The sequence below is a fragment of the Macaca fascicularis genome, chromosome 1 (genome assembly GCF_037993035.2).
Source record: "Macaca fascicularis isolate 582-1 chromosome 1, T2T-MFA8v1.1".
Classification (NCBI taxonomy): Eukaryota; Metazoa; Chordata; class Mammalia; order Primates; family Cercopithecidae; genus Macaca; species Macaca fascicularis.
Genome location: NC_088375.1, coordinates 173,478,991 through 173,500,387, shown reverse-complemented (window position 1 = coordinate 173,500,387; position 21,397 = coordinate 173,478,991). Strand labels below are relative to the sequence as shown.

The 21,397-nt window shown below is 36.9% G+C and overlaps 1 protein-coding gene and 1 long non-coding RNA gene across 17 annotated transcripts in view; both read left to right on the top strand.

Annotated features, from left to right (window-relative positions):
* NFIA (nuclear factor I A) overlaps positions 1–21,397 on the top strand; it is a 607,688-nt gene that overhangs the window by 362,997 nt on the left and 223,294 nt on the right. The gene's annotated exons all lie outside the window — the stretch shown is intronic.
* The window catches only part of LOC135965216 (uncharacterized), a 57,614-nt gene continuing 37,169 nt past the window's right edge, over positions 953–21,397 (top strand). Inside the window, exons 1-2 of the long non-coding RNA XR_012419511.1 lie at positions 953–11,240; positions 12,815–21,397. The exon at positions 12,815–21,397 is cut by the window's right edge and continues 37,169 nt beyond it. This is a non-coding gene — a long non-coding RNA (uncharacterized lncRNA). The remainder of the gene's footprint in view (positions 11,241–12,814) is intronic.

Genomic DNA, 21,397 nt, shown 5'->3' with positions numbered 1-21,397 from the left:
GAAATAGCTGTCTATACTCTCTCTGATACTAGTGTGTAGCAATAACTTTTACTGTCCTATTTTGTTTAACTGTGTACGTATTCTCTAAAAAGGGAATTGAGGCTGGGTGCAGTGGCTCACGCCTGTAATCCCAGCACTTTGGGAGGCTGAGGCAGGCAGATCACTTGAAGTCAGGAGTTCGAGACCAGCCTGACCAACATGGTGGAACCCCGTCTCTACTAAAAATACAAAAATTGGCCGGGCGTGGTGGCGGGTTCCTGTAGTCCCAGCTACCCGGGAGGCTGAGGCAGGAGAATTGCTTGAGCCTGGGAGGCGGAGGTTGCAGTGAGCCGAGATCACGCCACTGTACTCTAGCCTGGGTGACGGAGCGAGACTCTATCTCTAAATAAATAAATAATAAAAAGGAGATTGATTCTTTTTCTGTCTTCTTTTTTTTTTTTTTTTTTTTGAGATGGAGTCTCACTCTCGCCCAGGCTAGAGTGCAGTGGCGTGATCTTGTCTCACTGCAGCCTTCGTCTCCGGGGTTGAAGCCATTCTCCTGTCTCAGCCCCCGGAGTAGCTGGGATTGCAGGCGCACGCCACCACACCTGGCTAATTTTTTTTTTTTTTTTTTTTGTATTTTTAATAGAGATGGCGTTTCACCATATTGGTCAGGCTGGTCTTAAACTCCTGATCTCGTGATCCACCCACCTTGGCCTCCCAAAGTGCTGGGATTACAGGCATGAGCCACCCTGCCTGGCCGATTAAACCTTTCAATAGCTGTATGTACTGTATGGACTCTATTAATGTGCATAATTATGCCCAGAAGAGAACTATATGTCATTATTAAATGTATGGTTAGAATAGTTTGATCTGTACTATTTTCTCCTTAGCATTCCTTTAGCTGTGCTTCCAGAGCTGCTCAGAAACACAAGTTTTGCTTAATCATCCATAGCAGAGCTGAAGTCAAGAGGGGAAGGACCCACAGGACTTGAGCTGGGTCTGGTTGGGAAAAACTCAAGATTGGGAAATGGAACTTTGGTAGGCACGTGTCAATATGCAACATTTGCCTCACAGCCCCATACATGATTAACCTTTACTTTGGAGGGGAAAGGCTCACAGTCTTACTGCAGAATGAGAGTAAACCTCATTTCAGTGGTTTATAAACTCTTAAATGTAACAGAATATAGGCCTAAAATTAGACATTGTATTCACTCTGAGCTCTACCACTTAAGAATTCTGGGACTTCGGGCAGGCTGCTTATTATCCACTAACCTCAATTTCTTCAACTCCTAAAAGGGCAGTTGTCATACCTATATTATGGCACTGTTTTGAAGAAGAAATGAGGTAATGCCTAAAAGTGTTTAACATAGTCACCGGCACAGAGAAGATGCTTAATAAATGTTGGTTTCCTTCTTGTTCAGCAAAACCTTAAGGCAGGAAGCTCCCAGGGCATGATTATATATTTCATGCTTTCAGTAGCATTTGCCAAACATATTTACCATATTGTTGCTAAGTAAATAAAACAGAAAGACACATATCTAAATATGCAGAGACATATTTTGTAATGGAGGTACCACTCTTTTTATTGTAAGCCATTACTGATTCTCACTTTGCCTCTGCATTTCTGAATATGTTACGCTTGTAAGAGATGTTTGAAACTTTGGGGATCTTCTAATGGAAATGGGGGTTCTTCATCAAATGTTCATGTACTGACTTCAAGAGGTCAAAGAATCATGAATTGATATACAAAGTGGTGTATGTTGGAGTATAGTTGTCGCTTGGTATCTACAGGGGATTGGTTCCCGGACCTTCCCACAGATGATAAAATCCACAGATGCTCAAGTTCCTCACAGTCCTTCATGACAGTGGGTTCCATATCCGTGGATTCAATCAACCATGAATCAAAAATACCCTCATGTAAAACTTGCAACATACATCCTAGTAAAAGGAAGAAAATAAAATCATCTTGGGAAAATAATCCTTAAAATTCTACTATTTTGGGGTTTATTCTTCCAAACATATGTATGTATTTTTGAAATCCTTTAAAAAATAATGCTATATCACAAGCACCTTTCCCTATTATGTATTCTTCTACAGAATCATTTCAGTGGGCGTATAGTATTTCATGTTATTGATGCATCATTTGTGAAACCAATTCTGTGATGGCCATTGAGTTTGTAAGTTTTTACTATTATAATTAATGTGGCGATTAAGATCTATATTGCTCAAACATGACTGTGTACTTATAGATTATCTTTATAAAGAAGCAGCATTAACTTGTGTTTTTAAAACATTTTTAAACAAAACTAAGTGATAAGAAATTGATCAACTCAGCCGGGCACAGTGGCTCACGCCTATAATCCCAAAACTTTGGGAGGCTGAGGCAGACGGATTACCTGAGGTCAGGAGTTCAAGACCAGCCTGGCCAACATGGAGAAACCCTATCTCTACTAAAAATACAAAAATTAGCTGGATGTGGCGGGCACCTATAATCCCAGCTACTCGAGAGGCTGAGGCAGGAAAATCACTTGAACCCACAGGGCAGAGGTTACAGTGAGCTGAGATCGGATCACTATACTCCAGCCTGGGTGAAAGAGCAAAACTCAGTCTCAAAAAAAAAAAAAGAAAAAAAAAAACACCTCTACCCTTTATTATCGCTTGCATACTTTGTAAAAGAATTTTTTTCCAACCACTAGCCTCAATTATTTAAACATTTATTAGATATATGGATTTAGCATATATGAGGAGTCTAGTTAGGCTTAAAACTAAGGAAATACCAACAATCTAATGTTATTTAAGTAATAGAACAAAGAAGCCGGGCGCGATGGCTCACGCCTGTAATCCCAGCACTTTGGGAGGCCAAGGCGGGCGGATCACGAGGTTAGCAGATCGAGACCATCCTGGCTAACAGGGTGAAACCCCGTCTCTACTAAAAATACAAAAAAATTGGCCGGGCGTGGTGGCGGACGCCTGTAGTCCCAGCTACTCGGAAGGTTGAGGCAGGAGAATGGCGTGAACCCGGGAGGCGGAGCTTGCAGTGAGCCGAGATTGTGCCACTGCACTCCAGCCTGGGCGACAGAGCGAGACTCCGCCTCAAAAAAAAAAAAAAAAAACCACACACACACACACAGGTGGGAGGATCACGAGGTCAAGAGATCAAGATCATCCTGGCCAAGATGGTGAAACCCTGTTTCTACTAAAAAGAGAAAAATTAGCGGGGCGCGGTGGCCCATGACTTAGTCCCAGCTACATGGGAGGCTTAGGCAGGAGAATCACTTGAACCCAGGAGGCAGAGGTTGCAGTCAGCTGAGATCGCGCCACTGCACTCCAGCCTGGCAACAGAGCGAGACTCCGTCTCAAAAATGAAAGAAAGAGAGAGAGAGAGAAAAGGAGGAGGAGGAGGAGGAAGGGAAGGAAGGGAAGGAAGGAGCGAGCATAATAGCTTCTATTTGGGTGTGGCAGGTAAACTATAGCAGGTCCCATCGGCATTTTCCGCCAATGATAGGGAGGCATGCTTTATGCCCCTGTCTCTCTGGTGATGAGAAAGGAGCAAGTGAAGAACTCCTTGGGTCTTAAGGAACAAGGAGTATAAACCCCACAATATTAGTGTTTCTATTTTTTGTAATGATCTGTCACCTCCTGTTTGTGTTCAAAACCCGTGAGATTTTAACTCTGCATGTGTGTGTACATGTGTGTTTTTTCCCTGTTCATATTGCCTCCCTATCCATCAGAGAATATCTTAAATGCCATTGGCATACTTGATGCCATCCCCTTCATTTGCGGGTTTGTGGGCTAGTCCAGCAACAGGCTTTGGAGAAGTTACTTGCTACTTTATTATAACATACTTAAACTCAATAGCAATTCAGGCCTTACTGGGTATTTACCTAATTTATTGTGGCAATGCGGTATTTAGACCACTGATTAAGTGAAGTTTGTCAGTATAGTTAAAAGAAATTAGAGACACTATCATTGCTAAATCACTTTACAATTCAAAGAAGAATTGTAAACATATGAATCCATTTAATTATAATAGTGCCAATTATAAGAGAAATTGTAACGCTGGGAACAGTGGCTTTTATGTAATCATAATAATGGCATGTATTTATCTTGGTTTGGCAAGTTAGGCCTTTCTTTAATACTTGGCTTTGCCTAAATAGAATGTGGTTTGCTGAAACCCACAATAACCCCCACACCCTCCAATTTGTTATTGCAGAAAATACTGAACAATAATCATGCGGTATGAATGATTAATGTATGCATGGGTTAGTAAGTATATTTGAGGTTTAAAAAGTGTTTTTATTTACATTCTTCTGTTGGCTGAAGGTATAAAACAAATAAATATAAATCCACATGTTAAATATTCTCATCCCTTTCCATACAGATATTTGCAGTGTGAATACAATCGTAGCTTTAATTCATTGTTTCTGTGCTTTTTGTTTTTGTTTACCCAACACGTGTCTTTTAAATATATTTCAACTGTAGTATTTGATATGTAAACCATTTTTTAATTTACTAAGTACTTTGAATATAGCTTCCCTAAAACAGAAATAATCAATTTAATAATATCTGAAGATTGGCAAACTTCATTTGTAATGTTGTGTTCAAATAATACTTACCAGAATAACAGTTGTTTGAAGAGTGTATATATAAAAATTACATTCTCTATTTAATAAGATTACTATTATTGAGGAAGAGGTGCTATCTAGTGGTATAAACAAAATTACTATGGAATTGGAAAATTTCTACACTTTATATCAGGGTTTTCATTTATTTCTGTTTCCCGCTTTCAGAAAGATAATTTGCAGCAGTTTCACACTGTGAATTAGTAGATGGGGAAGGAAATCCTACTTTGCTGAGAAAAGAAGGAAGGAATTTAAGTTTAAAAGAGATCTGATAAAAACTTACTTTAAAAATTTATTTTAAGAATGAATAGATCTTCTGTAGACACTTAGCATTTATTGTAAAAGCTGTATGTTATAGAGAACAGTAGAAATCCAAACTGTTGATAGTTTTGCAAGACACAGACAAAAAGTAAAGATAAACGGTAGATTTTTAAAATTGGCATCCTGAAAGGGTTAATATTTTTATTAGTTGAAATTTGATATAAAATTGTGGGCAACCCATGACATGGTTTGGAGTACTTGATTATTCTTTTCTCAATAAATAAGAGTGGCGTACAGTTAATTTCAGCACTGTAATTGAGCAATGCATTCTGGGAAGTTAAAAAGCACTGTAAGATGAGGAAATGTTTTAGGGACTAATCATGAGAAGAAAGGAGCCTTTCATAGCCCGTATGATGCTGTTGTCAGAGCTAAAGGCAGATAATGATTCGGTAATAATGGCACATTGTGAATATTTAAGCTGAAAAGATTTGGGCAAAATGAACAGACATTGTTGGTTTGTTAAAACTGAACGTTTGGTCTTTGGGCTTCAAAAGCACTCTGAACTCTGTACAACATTTTTGTTCACAAATTTTCTCTAAAACAAGATACTTTTAAAATAAGTTATGTTAAACACTATCACTATATGAAGTTTTAAAGTGATCTACGTGTTTTAATTTTTACTGTAGAAATGGATAGTGTGGGCTCTTTTTTTTGTTATGGAGAAGTTTAAAAAGTTTTATGGTTTTCTTCTTATATATATTGTAAATTTAGTTGACAGAAGCAACACCTTTAAAGAACATTCTCATAGCAATGATGTAAAATATTAAATATAAATCCAAGAGTATCCAATTGCAAAGAAAGTTAAGTAATTTGCATTATGTTTCTAAGGTTTCCATTGTACCGTTTAGAGTCTTGCAGTTGGGTTTCTATGTACCTTGTCTTTTCTCCTCATTAGCATATTTTCAACCTGTTTGTTTTCATTCTTGAAACATCTGTTACGTGCAGATGTATTCAGCTCTAGTTTCCCATTTTGGGGTACATGTTACAAGGAGTTTAAGGGTTGAGTCCTTATAGCCTTTCTTTAACTTGAGAAAAAAGAGAAAAGAATAGAATTGAGCCCTGAGAGCTGAGAGGTATAGTTTCAAACTTACTAACTTTAGTGATGGGTATTTAGAGTCAGTACCACATCTGGTAAAAAGCTAGATTCTATTTTGCTGAAGTATAGGTAAAACACTGTTATGTTGAAATAATGCTTTATAGAACTTTAAAATGTGATTCAATTAGAAAACTCCTTTAGAGTAGGTTTTAAGACAGAATTCAACCTTCATATATGTAAGATATGTATATCTCCAGTGAGCTCTCATTTATTATATATATGCTACAATGACATAAATAATTCCAAGTCTGGTATTTCCTTTATAAATATACTTTTCATGTGCAGTTTTACACAAAGACTGAAATGAAACAGATTTCTGAAGCTATACAAATGTTTTTTCTTGAGGAAGAAATGATTACTTATTAAAAATGGCTTCACAGTTTAAACCAAAATAACTTTTTTTTGTTTCTGCTCTGAAATTATTTTGAAGGGAAAAAATGTTGCCGAATGTTTACACTGACATTCATTTTTACCCATATGCTTTAAATCTGTGTATTTGTTTAACCAAATATTGTTTATTTTTAGAACTGTTTAATCTTTCTTTTTAACTGGAATTTTTTAACAGCAGTTCTTTGAAAATCAAGTTAAATAAAATTTCACTATTTAAAGAACATTTTCTTTAGGAGTTTTAACCAAGAAATAAACCATTTATTACCATTAGGTGAGACTACTCTTTGGCCAGGAAATACAGACCAGAAGCAAAAATAAAATAGAGCAAATGTTTACCAGGAAAATGTTGTGTTGTAATCCAAGCATATTCTTGTGTCACTTTTTTTAAAAAGTAGCTTTAATGAAAGGTATCACATGCAGCTTTAGTAGAAGAACCTTTCCCTGTGCTTTGCAAGGAGACAGAATTTGGATTTTGATGTACCTGTACATACTTACAGTTTTTCAAGTTTCATAAAGGGAAATGAGAATATAAAATGAGGATACTTGGAAACTCCACAAATTTTAACTTATTTTTAGAATATAAGATAAACATTTCAAATTATATTTTAAAAATTTTGTGATCACTTGTTGACTTTCTCTGACATTCCACATGATTCCAGAATTGATTTTTGGAAATATTTTGTCTGAATGTGGAATTCTCATTTGATAATCAACAGTAATTCTATTTAGAATGATAGCAATCCTCCACCTCTTCTCTGTATTTCTGTTTATTAAAATTTACATTTTCTAACTAGACAACTCTGTGACCAAAATCTAGATCATTAGGGTGCTAAACTCTATTAACAAATACTTTGAAGTTTTCTGAGGATATCAACTAAAACTCATCCCAGAAACCTTCTAGAAAAATTAAATTTTGTTTTATAATTAAAACCCATATTCAGAAACCAGCCTGTTTGAAAACTGACCTCTCCACTTACAAATTACCAGATGGTTCTTGCCTAATATGAAGAGAAAAGCTTGTGTTCGAGTTGGGTTTTATTTGGAGGTGGGGAGGACTTTTAGTGCTGATAGGATGGCATTTTACTTATTGAGATATAAACAGTAAGGTCAGTCAGACACTGTGTTTAAAATACAGAAATTATTAAAGACTTAAGTTTTTAATGTTAGTATAATATTTAAAAATTAGTTTTAAAAATATATTTAAAATTAGTTTATTGTCTTGAACTTAACTTTTCAATTTAATTTTAAACAAGTTTACTTAAGTCTAACTTTTTTTTTTTTTTTTTTTTTTTTTGAGACGGAGTCTTGCCCTGTGGCCCAGGCTGGAATGCAGTGTCCAGATCTCAGCTCACTGCAAGCTCCGCCTCCCGGGTTCACGCCATTCTCCTGCCTCAGCCTCCCGAGTAGCTGGGACTACAGGCACCCGCCACCACGCCTGGCTAATTTTTTTGTATTTTTAGTAGAGAGGGGGTTTCACTGTGTTAGCCAGGATGGTCTCGATTTCCTGACCTCGTGATCTGCCCTCCTCGGCCTCCCAAAGTGCTAGGATTACAGGCGTGAGCCACCGTGCCCGGCCACTTAAGTCCAACTTTTAAAAGCTCAAGTTAATACTAGCCAAAATATATTTCTCAATACTTGTCTCTTATGCTCCATAGAAAAAAGGGTGCTTTTTCGGTGAATTAAGATTTAAATATATATGCATACTGTTGTCCCTCTTGGAGAGAGTCATGACGCATATTAATATATTAGAGGGTCTGAGAACTTTGTTTAAACTAACAGTAGCCAAATTTATTTGTCGGTGGAATCCTTTTTTCATGCAACCCCTATTAACCTCCCAAAACACACTTTGAGAAATGATGCCCTTAACCCTTTCTCTGCTTTTGAGTGAAGAAACTTACTCTGATTCAGTCTTGTTGGTGTAAAAATCATCGTCCTGCTGACCCTTCTGCTTATCTGAAGCCCTTAAAAATTAATATGCTCTAGTCTCCATTCGGTACCAAGTGCCTGTGGTGGGGGACTCTGTCTCAGAAGCAGTGATACTTGATTCAGTTGTCTCACCTCCTCTACTCATCTATCCAGTCCATTGCAATTTACTCTAAGTACTTCAGACTGTGTCCTTGGAAGACAGAGTTGCCTGGAGCTATTCCAAGTTGGCAAAGGGATGTTCTAATAAAGCTCTAAGTGGTACTACTTGCTGATCAAGAGGAGAGGATAAGGGTGTTGAAAATGTGATGCTACAAAGGTCATTTCATGAGGCACTAAAGTCCATTTTTAAAAGGTCTCCACTCCTTTCACCCCATAATTTTGAGTATTGGAAAGATTTACTAATGAAGCTCTTTACTATGTTATCTCTACCAAGAAACAGACTTTAAAAATATATTATTTTCCAGATTCATGACATAGGAATCTATTGAACCCTTCCACCTTAAGTTTGCTCCGTTCCTCAAAATGTTTTTATGACTTATATATTTTGTTTTTTGTTTTTCTTTGAAAAAAAAGTCTGTGAGAAGGAAATTGATTTGAAGGTTTTAACCTAAAATGCAGTAAATACACAATGTAAAGCCATTACATGAGTTTTTATGTCCATAGTCCTTTATTTTTATTTTTATTTTTTTATTTTTGAGACCGAGTCTCGCTCTGTTGCCAGGCTGGAGTGCAGTGGCCCGATCTCAGCTCACACTGCAACCTCCACCTCTCGGGTTCAAGTGATTCTCCTGCCTCAGCCTCCCAAGTAGCTGGGACTACAGGTGCACGCCACCACGCACAGCTAATTTTTGTATTTTTAGTAGAGACGGGGTTTCACCATGTTGGTTAGGATGGTCTCGATCTCTTGACCTTGTGATCTGCCTGCCTCGGCCTCCCAAAGTGCTGGCATTACAGGCATGAGCCATCACGCCCAGCCGGTACTTTTTTTTTTTTTTTTTTTGCATGTGAAAGAGATGGAGCAACTATAGCAGGAAATTTTATTTTGTATTACCAAAAGGAAGTTTACTTGTTCTTATCTATGATTGACATGTTAAGTACTTGCTGAATTAGCACAAATGATTCCTTTTCTATCACAATATATATGTTTGCATCTACCTAAGAGATCTTAGATTTGTGAGTGTATGGAGCCCTCATTAGTATGAGAGATGAATTTATTTCAGTGTTTGAGCTGTTACTGAGCTTAAAATCTTAAAAAACACATGCACAATACAACACCAGCTCTGTAATCTTTTTATCGAGTAGACTATAGTAATTCCAGAAGATTTAACATCATTTATTAGATGAATGGCTTGCAACTTTAAGGGACCATAAACACATATTTAAAAATTGTTGTAAGTAAAACAGGATTCTGACAGTAATCCATGTAATCTAATTCGCTAATGTATCAGTTGTTAATACTTTTAAGATATCCAGTAAACTAAAATGAAACAGTGGACATACAACAAACATGCGTAATAGAAGAAAACCCAACTCCAACAGGAAAGTAGTATTTGTGTAATATTTAATGTGGTACGATAGTAGCGTTACAAGATTAGTGATCAGCTGGGGTTATTAAACCTAAAGTTTGCCTCATGGTATCGATGTTAAGCAGTCACTTGGTAAAGCCTGGGAAGTAACATGTGCCTCAACAGTTAGCACTTAAAGACTGTGTTTTAACAAGTCTCCAGATATGTATTTACATGACAGACCATACAACACCTTTTAGTGTTATCTGTCAATCAAGATTTAATAATGTTCCTTTATAAAATGTATCTGCTGTTCACTTCCATTATCCTACTCTACTTTGTATTTTTATGTATTTATTAAGAACTCATGGTCACCTGACCATGGCAGCCATCCCCAAACTTCACATTAACCCTGCTTCCCAGGGATTGCAGGGGTCATTTTAACCCCCATAAAACTGAAAGGTCCAAATAATTCAGTCCAAAGATGGTTGAAAAGGGATCTGCAAAGTCTCCTCCCACAAAGAAATGCTTTATTTCATGCATTTGGCAACCACCCCTTCCCATCTTTTTATTTTTATTTTTGGTGAAAGGATTTTACATCAGACAGATATTATTAAAAATTTTTATTTAACACTCGGATGCATTTTATTCTAAAACGAATGCTTGCTCAAGAGTCTAAGAAGGCTTCGTGGGAAGAGCAAAGCAATCTAAGCCATATGTATTGGGCAGGTTGCCAGTTGTTTGCCAATATGCCCAAGCCACCTGGCTGTGCATTCAGCCAAGTATGCCATTCCGACCAGCCAGCTTTAACCTCCCGGCTGCTTTTCAGCACTTAAGAAACTCCAAAGGCCTGGGAGCTGCACTTCATTTCTCCCATGCCAATAGTTTTCACTCAGACAAACTGCACAGCTACACTGACCGGTAACTCTCAAATGCCCATTTTGAATGAGCTCTCCTTTTGTTTAAAGCACCATTCACTGGTGTTGAACCAGTGCCATAAGATGAGTCTGGAGATAGCAGACTGAAACCTTTACCCATATGCCATAGACAGACACTTTGACTGACAAGCAGCATTTTTTTCCCAAGCCTGTAGCGACAGGGTTTTGTGATTCTGGTTTGCTGAGATTTGGATTGGCTTTATTTGCCGCTGGTTTCAATTTTATTTTGGGTGGTTCTAACTTTTAAATGTTTGGAAACGTTTGTTCATTTGGTTTTCCCTTTTTGTTTAGTTTAGAAATTGGTTGAGCTGTTTCATAATTTATTTATCAAGCTTGATTTCATAATCTTTGGCAATCTAGGTCACGAATCATGCAGAACAGGCACGATTTGTCGATGGGATCTTGAAGACTGATTCGTTCTTTTTAAAAGTCACGATACAGACAGCTTTACTCCTGAAAGGTGGTATTCTTTCTTTCATCAGGATGTAAAAATTATAGAATGCCTTGTTTCCCTTTTTGCCTTGGCTCCCAAGAAACTCAGAGATAAATTTAATTCTTAACCTTGGTAAATATTTCAGCCTAGATTTTTGCCCCCGCCGCTTCTCGAACCCCTGCAGTTTTTGTTCATATTTTTCTTCTTTCATAGACTTAAATGTGTTAGTGTGATAATTTACTACATGTTTATGAACCATCTCAAATCATTTTTGGAAGGTAGATGAAGTAACCGGTAAGTAAATAAAACTTCAGATTAGAAACTTTAGTCTATTTGTAATTAAAATCTTTAAATGGACTTTTCTGGTATTGTAAGCAGGTGTTTCAGATTAATTATCTCAGGTTTTAAATAAGGAGAGCCGTGAATATTTAAGCCTAGAAGTTTCATTATTATAAATTTTTGTGCTAGCCTTTGGATGGGCCAGTTTGTTATTTTCCATCACTATTGTGGTCTGTACATTCTCAAGTTGATGCCATTTCCCTCTTCCCGGCTCAATGACCACTATCTCTCAGATCTTGAAGATCTGTTTTGGCTTGGTTCCAATTTAATCAGTCTGAATGGATCCTATTGAGTAACTTGACTCATTCACCCTGCTAAAGAGAGTCTGAATACACTATTTCTGAAGGTTTTTTTAAACCTATTATAACGTTCTTTTTTATTAGAATTGTCAGTCATTTCAGGAAAAACATGTGATATGTATGTATGTGTGTTTTGAGAGTTCATTTTTCATCCCATTAATAAGACCCATTTGAATTGTAGCATTTTGGCCAAAGTCCTGTGACACACTCAACAAAGCCGTGAGCAAGGTGGAGTTGCACCAGCTCACAAGATGGATAGACAGAGCTGGGGGAAGTGTCCCAGCGGGTTTTTGCAGTCTGTCAGAGGAGCTGCAGCTGTAACCACCCATCTGTGCATCCTTGGCTTGGACTGGGCTTCAGTATTGAACACTTACCCTGAAGAAAGATGTTCAAAGAAATGGATGGTGTGGCTCAAATAATAATGGCCAAAATGTGACAGGGTTAATGTTGGAAGAGAAAAACTATTATGTTCCAGAAACTGTGAGATTTAGCTTTTTCACATTTCTAAAATTCTAAAATTTCTGCAATATTTAATTAATTCATTCATTTTTTTTCTGGACCTGGGAGAAATACTGGGTTTTCTGTATTTTTTTTTTTTTAATGTGTACATGAAGGTTTTCGGTGTAATGTTAAATCCAAAAGAATCCTGAAGATATTAGTAGTATTTTTCCTGATTTATGTTTATATCTTATGATTTGAACTTTCTTCATTAGGCAGCCACATTGTATGTCTTTGCTCTCAAATGTTTATTATCTCTTCATTTATTCTGCGATACAAATTTTTCTTTTGAAAACACATGCAACAATAAGCTCAATAATCCTGAACAAAGAAAAGACTATTAATTATTTGTGCCTTTAAAGGTTAATTATTTGAACCTTGAAAGAATCTTATAAGAACCCATTAATAACAAAGAATGCAAATATATTGCCCAAAATAATACAAAAATTCTTCTTTTTCATATAGGGAAGGAAATGAATGTTTCATCCGAATTGTCTGAAGTAAGTAATGAATGGAGTCAGAGTAAAAGAAAAAAAAAAGCAACATAATTTTTTCCTTTATTGGAACCAAAATTGCTTAATTCCTCTGTACAAATCAACTTGACCATTTTATTGAACTAAAAAGCAAGATCATGTTAAAGATATTCTTAGAAAGATAAATTACTATTCCATTTTTCTCAATATAACCCCCAAATTACTCAGTCATACATTCTGAAAATAAATGTCTTTTGTATTTGTGCTTGAAATTTTGTGATATATTTATAGTGCAGTGAATTTTTCATTGCATCTTCCAAATATTTTCTCATGTACACAGGCCCCCAAAACATCATTGTTGCTCTAGGTAAGATCTTAGGAAATGTTTTATTAAAATTCCTTGTATTTGATTTTGTTTGATAAGCTCAAACAAAAATGGAATGTTAAACTAGACATCGTCTCAAAGAGAAATCATTGTTGGTTCATTTACTGATTGCCTACCATGCTAGGTGCTATAAGAACCCCATCCTTACTCTGTGACCAAAGTCTGAATCAGGAGCTGTGTGTCTTTCCTTCCTATCCAGCATTCATTTATTGCCTTTTTCAATCTAATTTAAAATACTTTAAATGTTGACTTTTCTACAAAAATATGGGATACCGGTATGAAAACCTTATTAAAAATCATTTGGAGCAAAAAGAATTTGATATAATTTAGCATTGATTCCAAATATTTTAAAACCAGTAACAAAGGAGAATAGGATCCTTCACAGGATAAAATTATCTATGTCATATCAACAGAAAGAATCATACTGAATTGTGAAATATTGGAGTCATCTCCCCTAAGATCAGGGAGAAAACAAAGATGGCTGCTATCACCATTATTATTTAATGTTCTTCTAGAAGTTTTGAACATTGTCAAAATATATGAATTAGAAATAAGAATTACAACTATCTGAAAGGAAGAGATGAAATTATCACTAATTGGAAATGATAGAATTATCTACCTAGACAAAAGTTTTAATTAAAAAGCATTTGGAATTAATAAGAAAATTTAGCAGAAGAGCTAGTTAATAGATTAATATCCCAAAGCCAAAAATTGTGTTACACAGTCATCTCCAATAAGAAGCTGTGACAGAAAAAAGATCTCATTCAGGAGAGCAATAAAAAACAGAGTATCTAGAAATAACCTTAAAATAATTTGACAGTAATTTGATGGAAGGACCTATTATGAAGTGGGTGTTCTGAATTATTAGAGTTACATGAATAGGAAGGAATGGCATCTAATGGTATCACCCGTTAAATATTTCTTTCAAATCATAACCTAGAAGTTATCTCTTACTCCTCTTTAGTGTTTTGTAACTAATCATCCACCAAGTTCCCCGAGTCCACCTTTTTATTAGCATGCAAACTAATTCCTCTCCTATCCCATGTTTCCTTCAGTTGTAGACCTTTATTATTTCTAGCCTAGACTTTGTAGCCTCTTTTCTTTACTCCCAGTCTTTCTCAATCATCTATCCCTTCATTACACTACTGCCAGAGTGATATTTCTGAAGTAACAACTGTTGCTCCTTTGTTAACATACCTTCATTGACTCCCCCTCACCAGCTGTATAAAGTCCACTCTCCTCACCTGCATCCCATTTTTCACACTTGGACACACCATGCTCCAGCTCTCTGTTCTAAGCTGGGTTGCCGTGCTTACAGTTTACCAAGGTGCTGTGCTTTACCAGTGCCTCAGTACCGCAGTGTCAGTGCAGGGCCATTGCGCCTTCTGGTTTCTCTACAGGATACCCTCCATCGAAATGGCTTCATAGCGTGGAAAACTCCAGCTCCTCTTTACACTCAGTTTAGGCATTGGATCACTTGGAAAACCATTCCACACACTTTCTAGCAGTTAAGAGACTTACCTTCCCTGTTTCCTGAGAAGCTTCGTGTACTTCTGCCACAGTACTTACCACACTATACTGTAGCTACTAGTGGCTCCCACTGGAGGGTGAAGCTCCTTGCGTCTCTAGCATGTAGCTCAGTGGCTGGCTCTTTGTTATTTGTCGAAATGTATATTTTTAACAAATTTGATACTCATAAAGTTCTGTGTTTCTGAGATAGTTTTATAGTTATACAGCTGTTTTCCAGAAGTTACTTTAAAATTTCCTGGTTTTTTTTTTTTTTTTTTGCATGTTGTAACTAAGCAATGACTGGATATAAAGTATCACTATATACATATTTGATGTCACCACTGAAGTTTGACCAATGTTTAATGTTTTTTTCAGGAATAAAAATAAAGTCCTGTGAATTAGGATATAAATTGTGTTTATGTTGTCACTGCTTATCATTTCTTTGTTAGCTGTTAGGCCTAGATTAATGTCATTAGGTTATATGCTGAAATTGTAATCACATGTTTTATTTCAAATAGTAAATGACACAATTATATATATGTAAAATTCAGATCCATTCAAAAAATATCCATGTTCTTTTATCTGCTTAGGACTGAACTTGGTGCTATTATATTTAGCTATTGTAAAATAGCTCAGCCTTTAAGAAGGTTGTATATAAGGTAAGACCTGTTTATATAACAGCCAATTTAAGATTAAAAATAGCAGTCTAAGCTGAGTATAGTGGCACATGCCTATAGTCCCAGCTACTCAGGAGGCTGAGGCAGGAGGATTGCTTGAGTTCAGGAGTTTAAGGCTACAGTGAGCTGTGATTGTAACTGAATAGCCACTGTACTCCAGCCTGGGTAACACAGAGAGACCGTGCCTCAATGTAAAAACAAACAAAAAAATAAAACAAGAAATAATGCAATAGTATTGCATTCTGAGAGAGCCGATATCATCTGAGGGCCTATATCACCTATTTTACAGATAAGGAAACTGACTTTCAAAGAAATTCTGTGACTATCATTACCCAGCTGTTAGTGATGGGTTTGAAGCTGGAACCTTAGTTTTCAGTTTCTTGATTGAGGGCTCAAAAAAGAACTCAATATGCAAAAAAGAAATGTAATGCATTGGGAAAGTATAAAACAAGTCCACAAAGATTAAACAGAACAGAACAGTGATTCTGGATTTTTCTAATAGTTTTCCCTTACTTATACCTTTGAAGAAGTAAATATTGAGTAGGTTATATCTGAATAATGAAGCATGGCACTGGGTGGCTCTTTTGTGGCCATTCCACAGCCACTAATTATGACTAATCCAAGTTTACAAATATTCCTCTGAGTGATTGGGCTAGACCCATTTTAACTAAAAGGGAAAATTAAGCCATATATATTATATATGTACATATTTATGTAAAGCATAGTACAGCAATATTACATAAAAGTTTTATTGCTATGAGTTTGAGATGACATGTTGTAAGTGGTAAAGCCACAAGTGAATTATGCAGGTCATCTCAACTAAATGCCAATAAAATGTTTTTACTGTACCACATCATCCGGTATTCTGCCTATGCTACAAATTTAAAGAGAACCAATTTTAGAAATTTCCAGAGTTGTAAAAGTTTTTATTGGCACTATATTTCAAACTTGCTGGCCTGTAAATATTAGTTCCATTAATTGTGGCAAAAATTAATGCACAGAGATTTTTTTAAAAAACACTTGTGACAGGAGTTTTTCTAAAAAACATCTCACTTTCCAGTTTAGTTTAGTTTTTCCTGCTCTAAGTATAAACACTTTCTACTTTCTTCCCTTTTTATGTAAGTTTTTTTTCTTTTTTGAAACCCATCTCAAGCTCCATCTCCAAGAAGCTCTCTGTGGGTACTTACGTCACCCCAAGTTTATTTTTCTGAACTCTTGCTTTTTCACTCATTGCTCATAAATTCATTTGGCAAGAATTTTTCGTTGGGTTTTAACCACCCTTTTAGTTCTGATTTGTTCTATTTTTTTCTCAGAATTGTAATTGAGTGTATGTTGTCTTCGCTAAATAAATTCTAAGCTCCTAGATTGTGTATTCAGTGCCTTTATATTGTCTCTGGACTCTAGAGCACTGCTTTTTAAAAAAATGTTCTTTTTTCCCCCTCCCTTCTTCCTTTCACAGACATTGATTCAGTACCTACTATATTCTTGTCTAAGCTATGCATTGGATTTTGTAGATGAAAGGCAGCCTAGAAAAAAATCTTACAGAAACTATTCTCAAACTATCATGAGCACAAAAATCACTTGGAAAGAATTGTTAAGGAAGTATATTCCCAAGCCTTCAATGCAGAGATTCTGAACTAGGGGCCAAAGATCATACTTCTAAATACCAGGTGATTCAGATGCAGGGAGCCCACAGACCATACTGAGAAACCCAGTTCATAGGTGATGGGAGAAAGTTCCCCAAGTTGACCGTCATAATGCTATGCTATTTAAAAAGGCCTGTGGTAGCAACATACTGCAGGTATTTGAGGAGCCCGGTGGAGGGGAACCTACTGAAACTGGGGAAGTCAGGGGAGTCATGTCATAGTTGTTGCTTACTACTTGTGCTGTGAATAGAAGGATGAATATTTGAATTTATAATTGGATGGAGGTGGTTGAAATCCTGGGGCCTTATGACCTTGAACAAATTCCTTAATTTCTCAGAGTCTGAGTTCCTTTATCTGTAAAATTGGGATGATAGTAACCACTTCAAAGAGGATTTGTGAGAATGAAATTGATAGATATAAGTAAGAAACCTAGCACAGTGCCGACGCAGAGGTACTCAGTCATTAATTACACTTTCCCTTCTGTGCCAGCAGCCTCCTGGGGATAGCTGTGGTATGTCCTTGGGAGGGTGTTTGGCCATGGGTCAGTGTATCCACAAAGCTACAAAATTGGTTTCCGTTACATTGGTTTCAGTAGTTGCTTGGCATAATTTATTATTTATTATTTTCTATTGAGAATCTATAGGTAGATCTACAGAGAGCTGTGAAAATATCTTTGACCTCTTACCTGTTTCTTGTTTTAAATAATCTGGGCAGAAGGGGAAGTGAGAGAATGGCTCTCCTTTCCACACCAAGACCTAATGTAGAAAGTGGCTCCTGGCCGGGCGCGGTGGCTCACGCATGTAATCCCAGCACTTTGGGAGGCCAAGGCAGCGTGCGGATTAACTGAGGTCGGGAGTTTGAGACCAGCCTGACCAACATGGAGAAACCCCATCTCTACTAAAAATACAAAATTAGCCGGGCGTGGTGCTGTGTGCCTGTAATCCCAGCTACTCGGGAGGCTGAGGCAGGAGAATCGCTTGAACTCAGGAGGCGGAAGTTGTGGTGAGCCAAGATTGTGCCATTGCAATCCAGCCTGGGCAACAAGAGTGAAACTCCATCTCAAAAAAAAAAAAAAAAAAGTGGCTCCTGAGACCAGAGACCCAGCTTTGTGGTGGTTTTGAATGCTTGATGCTGATCATTCTTGCGTTATGTAGGTATACGTCTGCCTCTTCTGTTCCAATTGCCAACTCTTCTGTGAGCTCCGAAAGTTTGTTTGCTCCTTTGTCTCTACCCACCTACCGTATTACTTTGCCCTTACTAATCCCTTCATAAGTACTAGCATATAAAAGAAAGTAGTCCCTCAGAGAGGCCCCTAATGGTTAGCTCTAGTCCCAGCAAGAGATGCAGTATTTAACTACTTTAGGCAAAAAAAAAAAAGGTTGTGCTTTTCATAGTACCATAAAACTGTCAATATTGCCTCCTTTCTAGCTGTGCTGCTTTAATGGTCTAAGAGTGGATGACTTACAAGTTACTCAAGAAGACTGAGTATGTATTTTGACTTACAGCACTTCCTGAATGGGCTTTTCAAATTAAAATTACAGTTTGTGTTAAGTTGTTTTACTTTTTTTGTTGTTTTTTTTAAAGGTGGCTACATCTGCAGTATTTCCTAAAAATACAATAGCTGTGATTGGCCATGCCAGTTGGCATCTGTCTGTGGTTCCCCTGGCTTCTTGTTTTAGTTCTTCCCTCCTCCTGGTAGGTCCTGTCTTGATCCTAGTCAAGCCTTTATACCCCTTTTAAGACTTCTTTCTTAAGAAAGAAGCTATTCCTACAAAAATAAGTTGCCATTTTGCAATGAAAGGCATAATGGACAGGAGGACCAGTGTTTGTTGAGTGAATAAAGGAGTGAAACTAATACATCACAGGCAATTTTTAAAAATGAACAAAGGTTGGGTGTGGTGGTCCATGCCTGTAAACCCAGAACTCTGGAAGGCTGAAGTGGGAGAATCACTTGAGCCCAGGAATTTGAGACCAGCCTGGGCAACATAGTGAGACCCCATCTCTTTAAAAAAAAAAAAAAAAAAGCTGGGTATGGTGATGCACACCTGTGGTCCTAGCTACTTGGGAGGCTGAGATGGGAGGATCACTTGAACCTGGGAAGTTGAAGCTGCAGTGAGCCTTGATACTGCTATTGCACTCCATCCTGGGTGACAGAGCAAGATCCTGTCTCAAAAAAAAAAAAAGAGAGACAAAAGGTTGATCAGCTTCATTTGTAAGAAAAAAGACTGAGTTGACTCCCCCACTCAATTGAAGATTGTCTTGTTATTATAGAGACACATAGTGGTTTTAGGTTAGTGCCTGACAATGTGGATGACAGATCAGTGGGGAATGATACGTTATTTACATGGTTCTGAACTTCCCTTTCCTCCTCTTACCCCCACCTTGGGGCTGCTCTTATGTTCTACTGCTGATTCAGAACATGTTAAAAACAGCCTGAAACGGGCAATTCATCTGCATCCAATTCAAGGTATACTTATCATTTTGAAGAAAAGTCCGTCTTTAAAAAAAAAAAAAAAAAAAAAAAAAAAGTGGAAAGAGAGGGTAGAGAGAAGCCAATTTCTCTAGGTCAGTATCAACATGGGAACAGCCATTCTATTTAGAGCTGACAAACCCAGTAGCCATCTGAGAGAGTTCTTTAGCTAAATAGGTGTGAAGCAGAGGCTGTATCTTGAGGGTACTTGTAGTTAGGGTCCCCAAACATATGGCACAAGGTATCTTTGAACAAAATAACAGACGGCAATGTTTGCTCTGTGCTTTTAAGGCAGGTGTTTTATAAAATTTTTACATTATTTATTTGATGTGATTTCTCACAACGTACTTCATCACATCTAAACCCCAATCATGACCCTCACCTACAAAAATATTACACAGAGGAACAGAAAATGCCGAAGTTGTAGGGCTAACAAACACCTTCCAAGCCACACTTTGGCCTAATAGTATTACTTGGATATGTTTTTAACAGGTACTAAACACAATTTTTTTTTTTCAAGAAAGGATTTCTTTCTTGTTTGTGATTATTTTGTTATTTTTGCGACTTCTTTCTTTTGCTTATTGTCTAAAATAGCTCAGTGTATTCATCAGTGGTATTAACATGTGAAGGACATAACCAAGGACTTAGTCCATAGGCAGATATGGTCCATTTCTCTAATCATTTCCTGCCCAAAGAGCTATGGCAATCACTCTTTTGCTTGTCACCAGTGAGAATATCTTAAGAAAATTAAATTTTCTAAGAAGAAAATAAAACAACCTCTTTGAAGCCATAGCCAATGACTCTTTCATACTTTTATACCAGAGACTGAGGTGTTTCATAATTGTGGAATGAATGAATTAACACATATCTAGGACCCTTCTTCTCAAGTCCAGTCTAATATAAGCTCCTGGAGGGTGGTGACTTTTTGTGTCTTGTTCACTGCTCTATCCCTAGCACCTTGAACATTGCATGGCACATAGGAGATGTGCCTCGCCTCTCCACTCCCATGTTGAGTGAATAAATGATCAAAGCATTTCTTAACCCTAAAATAGTTGGTGATATCTCTCATTTGCATTATTGAGAACCTCAAACTTACACAGCCATGTCGCAAGTCAAAGGAGTCTCCCAGCTCAGCAAAATATGCACTTATTATTATTTTAATTTTTTCTTTCCATAGGTTATTGGGGAATAGGTGGTGTTTGGTTACATGAGTAGGTTCTTTAGTGGTGATTTGTGAGATCTGGGTGCACTTACTGTTTCCAAGTAATTCTGTTAAACCAAAGGTAATATGAGAAGCTCATCTTTGTTGGATGACATTAGCAACAGAAGAATTAGTTTGACAATTGACTGATAAATCTCTGTGACAGAGAAAATATTGTGCTTACATATATTAAAACAAATTCAGAAAACAAATAGTGTTCTCATCATTGACAGAATAGGTAAAAGCAAGCAAACAAACAAATAAAATCCATTGTGGGTTTTTTTTTAATCAACAGAATCAACAGGAAATAAGCCCTATTGTTTCTTCATTAGTTACTCTGTGCAAATTTTTCTCCTCTCCCATCGCTGTTTTCAAATATGGATTTCAAGATGCGCTATTTTGTGCGTTTCCTACATTCTTATTTTCATTCTTGCACCTGCTGTAGGATCTTGATTTACCCTTACCACTTTGCTGTGCCTCAGCTTTCCCAGATATAAAATTGGCATCACAGTACTCATCTACCTAGCAAGGGGGCGGGGAATATGAGACTTAATTAGTGAACAGCTGTAAAACCTCTTGAGATAGTTCTGTGAGTCAGAATGGAAGTGCATCATTATTAATCATCATTATTATTGTTAGTATTTTTAAATGGCTCAGAGCCGTCTCTAAATTTAGTAGTAAAATGAG